The 6,742-nt window shown below is 37.2% G+C and overlaps 1 non-coding gene across 1 annotated transcript; it reads left to right on the plus strand.

Annotated features, from left to right (window-relative positions):
- Positions 1–3,146: 3,146 nt before the first annotated feature.
- LOC133727630 (small nucleolar RNA R71) lies at positions 3,147–3,253 on the plus strand. Its single transcript, XR_009855307.1, has one exon. It is a non-coding gene; the product is annotated as a small nucleolar RNA R71 (small nucleolar RNA).
- Positions 3,254–6,742: the final 3,489 nt, after the last annotated feature.

Below are 6,742 nucleotides of genomic sequence, written 5' to 3' on the forward strand. Positions count from 1 at the left end.
AAAATATAGGGTATAAACATTATAAACGTCGCATTTTATGCTCCTATCAAATTCCCCCACACTTAGCTTTTGCTAGTCCCTTAGCAAAATCAACATAACATACCAAAAGACTAAGAAACAAAACAAAGACTAACGAAAATAAACTAAGTATGGAAAACGAAAAACACTAAGACTCAAGACTCAAGACTCAAAAACGTAAAACACTTAAACAAAATCAACACAAAAACATCACAAACAATAACTCCAACGTTGACACACACAATGACTTCTAAGCCCTTTAACATATTGTCTCAGCAATCTCATACTTTCAAGTCACCAAGATTAGCACTTAACCAAGCATCACATCTTCAAGATATTCGAGAGCTAATTACAAAATATAATCCACATATAAGCATGTAAGACTTGGGGGTAAACAATGGTGATGGGGGTTCTCAACACATTTCAAACAAGTCATGATTCAACCTCACATAGATATATCACTCTTTCTTCTCTCAGATTCAAGGTTCATGCTTAAAAGCTTATCACTCAAGTATATGTGAAAGATTACGAAGTAGATCACATACATAAGAAACGAAAGCATATATATTTTTCTTTTAAAGATCTCATGAAAGATATCAACCACATGCACGAATGAACCCAAGCCATAAGTTCAACAGTTATAACTCATCTCCACATCAAAGGCTGTCCCATCTTAAGGATCAAAGAGGTCTTTCAATTAAGGGTTGTAATGGGGCCAAGGCTTAAGGTTTAAAGAAACGAAGGGATAGGAAAATCACAAAGTATCCTAAAAACCTAGTAGAGCACTTGTTCATGTAGAGAGACTATCTTCGAAATCCACCAAGCATAGCAAAACGTCATGTCCTCCTTCTTGGGCTTATAAAAGGGCCAAGTGCCATCATGTTGGGCCCAAACTTCATTCTAACCTTCTTTTGAACAAGTGTGAACAGGACAAAGACCAAATTTTTCAACAATGGGCCTTCAATTCAAAGCAAACTCCAAATCCACTAAGTATAGGGGACTAAAATCCATAAACATAAACAATAATAACACATTTTTTTCTTTAATTGCCGAAAAATATTCTTGTTTTTTTTTTTCGATTTCTTTTTTTTTTCTTTTTTTTTTTCAACTTTCTTTCGGCAATTACATACAAATATTCATATGGACAAGTCTACCCCCACACTTGAACTTCTTCATGCCTTCAAAATTCATCCTTGACGCCAAAACTCCAAGCAAAGTCTCGAAAATATGCTCCACTAAGTCTTTAGAACAAAGGGTAAAGATATAACTATACTAGGGTTAAGGGTTAAGGAATTTTGAGGGTGATGAAAGAAAAGGCTTAATGTAGGCTCAAAGGGGTTAAACTAGGGGGGTCCCACGACGGGCACAAATAGGGACACAGGCTATATTTGGCAATGGTGGTATAATCCTAAGTAAGTACCTTTATCCTTTCCAGAATCAGGGCCATATATTGATTATAAACGTCTCAACAAGCATAACAGTGAATTCTAGCATTCTCTAGTCCATTAAACTTAATCTATGGCATGTAATCAATCAAGATGAAAGAATAATGAGATCAACAAAATCATCGCCAAGAAAACAAGAGTATAATCATTTTTTTCGTTAATCACTCACAAAGAAAGGGCACATGGCTCAAATTCTCACTTAGGGTTGTTATGAATCACAACTTATCTTCCACATGTTCATATTCTGTACCAAAGTTACGCATGCACCATATCTACTACACATTCATATGCTTTTCATAAATCATGATTAACCAAAGAATATCATCAAACATTATCTCAATCTTGTGATCCTCTTTTAGCCTTAATTTCAGAGATATAAGCACATCCTAGACAGTTAAAAGGGCATCCTAAGACTCGATCACAAAACAAAACAAAACAAAAAGATTTTTTTATTTTTTTATTTTTTTATTTATTTTTTATTTTTTGAACAGTGACGATTTTTTTTATTATTAATAAAGTGACGAAAATAATTTTTTTTTTTTTTTTTTTTTTTTTTTTTTAAGACCACAAAACTAGCTATCTAAAAACAAAGTGAAACGTTAAACCCTTCCCCCACACTTAAATCATACATTGTCCTCAATGTATAAACAATTATAAAGCATGCAAAGCATCAATCAAGCATAGAAGAATAGTTAACGCAACAAATCCTAAAAGAAAAGCAAAGTTGACGAAAATAAAAGAGAAGGGAAGAGTTCAAGAAAGCAAATCTGCGTTGATGGCTCCTCCACAGCTACGGATGAAATGGGTTGCCTCCCATGCAGCGCTTAATGTTTAAAGTCTTTCAGCCTAGACTTGCACCTTCACTCCTTAGTTGGTGGCGCCCCCAAAGCCTCCCTTAGGATTTGGAATTGTGTTGCTAGGAAGCTTCCCTTGCTCATGAAACTTACCCATGAACTCTACAACTTGACTCATTTGCTTCTTCATCTCTGCTACATCCGTGGATAAGGCATTGATTTGATTCTCATGATGAGTTTGACCTGCAATCAAAGCTTGAGTAGATTGAGTTAGAGTTCTGATCAATTCATCATTAGAAGCAGAAGAAGAATTTGAATTAAAGTTTGAATTTAAAGGAGTAGAGTTAGGAGCTTGAGGCTTTTGATAAAAGCCTTGAGGACGTTGTTGGAAGCCTTGATGTGTATTTTGCACGTTTTCATTGTTCCTCCAACGAAAGTTAGGGTGATCCCTCCATCCAGGGTTGTAAGTATTTGAGAATGGATCGTTTCTTGGAGGTTGACCACCTTGTTGGAACCCTATGGCGTTAACACCTTCAAGTCCTCCTTCCTCCATGAGTTGAGGGCATTGGTTAGACACATGCCCTTGCATAGAACATATCCACACACCATGACTTGTCCATGAGTTCCCTGAGACATAAGAGAAGTAAGTTTGTTAATTTTATCTTCCATTTTAGCCAAAGCACTTACCTCATGGACCCTTTCACGTGTGGTGGTGGTCTTGGACCTAGAGCTCCCATATTGTTGTTGATTCAAGGCCCTATTCTCAATAAGGATCATTCCAGCCGCAGGCTCCTTGTCAACAAAAGATCCACCAGAAGCAGCATCTAACATGTCTCTTTCCAAAGGTGTGAGACCATCATAAAAGCAAGTGAGCAAGGTCTCATCCTTCATGCCATGTTGAGGGCATTGAGTGATAAGAGACTTGAACCTCTCATAGTATTCTGCGTAGGACTCATCTTGCCCTTGTTGAATGCCACTTATCTTCTTCCTAAGCATGATGATGCGAGATGTAGGAAAGAATTTCTCAAGAAACGCCTTCATCATGTCTGCCCAAGAAGTAATCCGTCCACTAGGCAACTCATAAAGCCATTGCTTTGCCTTGTCAGCCAACGAAAATGGGAAGGCTTTCAACTTCAAAATATGCTCATCCGCTCCTTGAGGCTTCATACTAGTGCATATGAACTGGAATTCCATCAAGTGGTTGTTGGGATCTTCCATAGGGAGTCCATGGAAGGTAGGAAGACGATGAAGCAACCCAGACTTCAACTCAAAATCAGCTGTTAATCCCTCAGCTGCAGCAGGGTAGGTTATGCAGGTTGGCACTCCCCCAGGTGGGATGACGGATGTAGAGAGTTGCCTTATGGTGAGAGCCATTGGTGGTGGTGGTGGTGGTAAAATCAAAGGGAGAGGGGCGTTGGGTGGTTCTTGATGTGGTGAATGTGGGGTATGTGGTGGTGATTGATCCGATGAAGTGGTTGAAGCTTCTAATCCTCCCTCTATTCTGTTCCCTTCACTATCCAATTCAAGCTCACGAATTTGAAGTGGAGTGGAGGCTTGAACGTCAAAGATGTCTGAATTCTGCTTTAGCCTTGCAATTCGTTCTTGAATGACGTGAAGGGGCGTTTTGGTGTACTTGGGTGGTTCAGACGATCCAGACATTCATTGATCTGTAGTAAAACAAAAGAGTAAAGTTAGTAAGGTATAAACAAGACGTGGACCAAGGTACACACATTAAAAACGTCACATATATAAGCATACACATGGCCAACGAAAATTATAGTGGTTAGTTACAATCTTTTACAACTTTCGAAATAATCAACTTCAATAAGAGAATTGTAAGTCAAAGTTTAGACGTGCGGCCCAGAGATTCTAATGTTAATACAAGTCTCCCCTCCTTAATCTTTTGGTAACTCTTTTCACACAGAGCCAGGTAGTAGAGGAACGATTTTGGCGGAGCTTAGCTCACTTGATTGACAGGGGACGAGACCCTTTGTCAGCACTTCTCGTATCCAATCAACCTAGACACTCTATGCTACTAAGGTGCGCCTACTTGATAAAGAAGGTTGCTTGACAAGTATTAATAAAAGAACTCTCACCTATTCCGTTATGACTTACTTTCTTCTTACCAAAACCAATTTTCTCGAAAATTGTCTAAGTATATGATTTTAATAAAACATCATGGACTATTGTTTTGGACGTGCGGCCCAAGTCCTTGTCTTTACACATATTTTTTCGCAAATCCTTTGGGCAACCTTACTGAAAATGGCCAGTGCGGGGGAGGACGAGCACGAGAGGTAGAAACCATTTTGGCATTGCCGTTCTGATTTCAAAACCCGTCATGAACGTTGTCCCCTTTCTAGACACCATCTCACATAGGCTATGCTTACTAAGATAAGGGAAAAATTAAGTGCAAGACATTTTTCAAGTGTTAACAAAAGCCGCCCACAACCTTAAGAGACCTAAATTAGGCGCTAATAAGGGGTTAAGGCTAATGTCAACAAAAGAGACTTCACCTATTCCATAATAGTTCATAATCCCTTACCAAAATCATACCTTAGCGGCGTTTTCATCACATGAAGACTTTTCAATCCCCGGCAACGGCGCCAAAAATTGATACGTGCAAAGCATCGCCAATTTAAACCCTGAAAAATATCATCATTAGTATAGAGCAAATAGGGTATCGAACAAACCGGGGATTGAGGGTGCTAACATGTGAGAAACAAATTAAAGAATAAAATATACAATTTACGAAATCAAATAACAAACATATACAAGTTCACGAAAATATTACAAGTTTACAAGAACAAGCATGCATAAATTTCGAACAACAAAAGAAAAGAGAGAGAGCATACATACATTCACACGAATCTAGAGAACAATGAACAATAGAGAGCAACGAAAATCACATATATATACACAAAGAATTCGAAGGAAAGAGAGAAAACAAGTTAGAAAAGGTTTTGGAAATCCCACTCCTATTTATACACAATTTACAAGTCCATATCACATAGGGAATCCATATACAACAAGGATTACTAGTTATTATCTACTTAGAATTACTTAATCTACAAGAAAACAAAATCCCTAAAAAACACCAAGAGAATCCCTAAATTTTAGCAATCCCTAAAAAACACAAAACAAATCCCTAAAAAACACCAAATTAATTCCTAGAAAACACTAACACATATTTACTATTCACGGAGACACTATTCACGAATTTTAAAAACATTTTTTATTTATTTAATTATCTAAGTTAACATGCTACCTAAAAACTCTAAGTTAATTTTAATTATTTACACATATACAAAAACACATAACAAACGAAACAAGGGGGGGTTTTTGAAGATTTAAACTATAATTTTCGAAAACAAATAAAAGATTAAAAACATTTTATTTACATAGGTGGGAAAAGAAGAATTTTTGGAAAACAATTTATCAAGAACCTTTCAAGAACAACATATTCATGCATCCCTTAATCTTGTTAATTACCATGGAAAGATATCAACCAAGAAACAAAGTTACAAGCGCCCAATGTCCCTTATATGACTTCCCTTTACGCAATTGATCGACGAAGCGCCAAACCAACATATTTCAAATGCAAGTATCACACAATCGAAGCGACTCATAATCTCATGCATTCAAATCATTAAGAGCAAGTGAAAGTTTAGTCAATAAACATGCAAATTCAAGTACTCGAAGCGAATCTTTTCATTACATGCATAATCTGATCTCGACCTTTGTACAAAGCCTTTACTACTATATCGAATTAGGGTCCCGAAGCGTTTTACCTAATTACTAGCTCCAATTACATGCAATCATCCTAAGTTGGCCACCAAAGAACAAGAACACATAAAAGTTATCTATAAAACAAAACCAGATTATCATTCCATATTTCGGCAATTAATCAAGATCAAAAACACACAAACACATCAATCATAGAAAAGCATATCAAAATCGCATCCAAAAATCAGAAAGTTATCTCATGGTTTCGGTTTTACACATAAAGAAATCAAAACAGAAAATACAAATACAAGAACACTAAACCGTGAAGAACACATAGGGAAGATGGTATGAACAACCCTTGACTACGTCCCAAGGTCCAAAGCAGATCCAAGGCAGCAACACAAGGTAGAATTCACGGCTAGGATGGAGGATGGCACGGCTAGGAACTTGTAGATGCAAAAACCTGAAACTCAAGAGTAAACCGGTGAGAAACGAAATTGTGGAGAATAATATGTGTCCCCTGAACGTCTAATACACAAGGTATATATAGTAGAACGTCCCAAGGCACTCCCAATTCGTTTCTACTTGGTTTCTCCAAAGTTGTGTTGATCTAGGACTTGTTTGGCACAAAACAGATTTCCGGCAGTCTTGACCTCAGTGTACTAAAACAGCCATAACTTCCTCTAGAAAATATCTATTGACAAGCTGTAAAAAGCTCTGGAAACTAGACATCTGTAGCTTTCCAACCATATAAAGATCATA

Source organism: Rosa rugosa, chromosome 1, assembly GCF_958449725.1.
Source record: "Rosa rugosa chromosome 1, drRosRugo1.1, whole genome shotgun sequence".
Lineage (NCBI taxonomy): Eukaryota > Viridiplantae > Streptophyta > Magnoliopsida > Rosales > Rosaceae > Rosa > Rosa rugosa.